This window comes from Heterodontus francisci, unplaced genomic scaffold (assembly GCF_036365525.1).
Source record: "Heterodontus francisci isolate sHetFra1 unplaced genomic scaffold, sHetFra1.hap1 HAP1_SCAFFOLD_59, whole genome shotgun sequence".
Lineage (NCBI taxonomy): Eukaryota > Metazoa > Chordata > Chondrichthyes > Heterodontiformes > Heterodontidae > Heterodontus > Heterodontus francisci.
In genome coordinates, this window is record NW_027140758.1 from 5,341,317 (window position 1) to 5,343,044 (window position 1,728).

The window sequence follows — 1,728 nt, forward strand, 5'->3', positions numbered from 1 at the left end:
GTAGATCTGATCCGTTGGTTGTGGGATCACTTAGCCCTGTCTATTATATGCTGCTTCTGCTGTTTGGCATGAAAGTAGTCCTGGGCTGTAGCTTCATCAGGCTGACGCCTCATTTCAAGGTATGCCTGGTGCTGCTCCTGGCATGCCCTCCTGCACTCTTCATTGAATTAGGGTTGGTCCCCAGCTTGTTGGTAATGTTAGAGTGGGGGAATATGCCGGGCCATGAGGTTATAGAATGTGGTTGACTACAATTCTGCTGCTGGTAATGGTCCACAGCACCTCATGGATGCCCAGTTATACATTGTTAGATCTGTTCAAAATCTATCCCATTAAGCACAGTGGTAGTGGCACACAACACGATGGAGGGTATCCTCAATGTGAAGACGGGACATCATCTCCACAAGGACTGTGCAGTGGTCACTTCTGCCAATACTGTCATGGACAGATGCATCTGCGGCAGGCAGATTGGTGAGGATGAGGTCAAGTATATTTTTCCCTCTTGTTCGTTCCCTCACCACCTACTGCAGACCCAATCGAGCAGCTATGTCCTTTAGGACTCGGCCAGCATGGTCAGTAGTGGTGCTACCGAGCCACTCATGGTGATGGACATTGAAATACCCCAGCCAGACTACATTCTGCACCCTTGCCACCCTCAGTGCTCCCTCCAAGTGGTGTTCATCAGTCTTTCGCTGTTACTTGCTGGTTTGCTCAGTACCTTTCTCTGTCTGTTCCTTTCTGGGTGCTGATAATCTCTTCCTGGTTTTCTGTGTGTCTTTCTCTGCCTGCCTCATTGTCAGTGCTGTTACTCAGTGTCCTTGTGTCATTGTGCAGTGAGGGTGAGTCTGTCAGCACGTGTGTTGCTGAGTCCGGGATTCTTGAGAAATCCGACGACAATCCTATTTTTGGAAAAACATTGGGGAAATCAACATATTTCACTAACGGGCAGCTAAAATTGAAAATAGTAGTTAGCAGAGTGGCGCAGCGGAAGCGTGCTGGGCCTTCAACCCAGAGGTCAATGGATCGAAACCGTTCTTTGCTATTTATGTTTGGTAGCAATACAAACAGTTCACTTTTGAAGCATCAAGTATTTACCCACAATAACAAGATGCTTCCAAAGGCACTCAATTGCAATCAGCTTCTTCCTTCCAGTGAACACATCAATCAGTAACAAATCACTTTTGCTCACACGAACACAAGCTGCAAACACGGACCAGCCGAGTCTCTCCCACTTTGTCAACCCCTTCCTGCAGAGCCTCCTCTCCACCACCAGATGGTGATGTTGGCCACAATAAAACCAGGACAAATGGTCACAGTGAGGAGACGGTCAGTAACAGAAAATAAAACAATAACAGGGAAAACCTTTGCACAACAACAGGGTACATCTTTACACAACAGAAAACATATTTACTAAACAGGAAATACCTTTAGACAACAGGGAGAATACAATCATACAAATGCCTTGTTTCTCCATCTCAGTCTCGTTGTCTCTCTCTCTGTTCCTCACTTTTGCTTCCTCACAGTCTATTGGTTTTCTCTGTGTTTTTCTCTCTGTCCCGTTGTCGATGGTGTTACTCAGCGTCCTTGTAACATTGTGTAGCCAGGCTGAGCCTCCCAACACCTGTGTTGCTGTAATAAAGTCAGAAAATGCTGAAAATGCTCAGCTGGTCTGGCAGCATCTGTGCAGAGAGAAACAGTTAACAGTTCAGATCTGTTTCCTTAGCTCACATT

At 46.4% G+C, this 1,728-nt stretch overlaps 1 non-coding gene across 1 annotated transcript; it reads left to right on the forward strand.

Annotated features, from left to right (window-relative positions):
* Window positions 1-967: 967 nt before the first annotated feature.
* trnae-uuc (transfer RNA glutamic acid (anticodon UUC)) lies at window positions 968-1,039 on the forward strand. Its single transcript has one exon. It is a non-coding gene; the product is annotated as a tRNA-Glu (tRNA).
* Window positions 1,040-1,728: the final 689 nt, after the last annotated feature.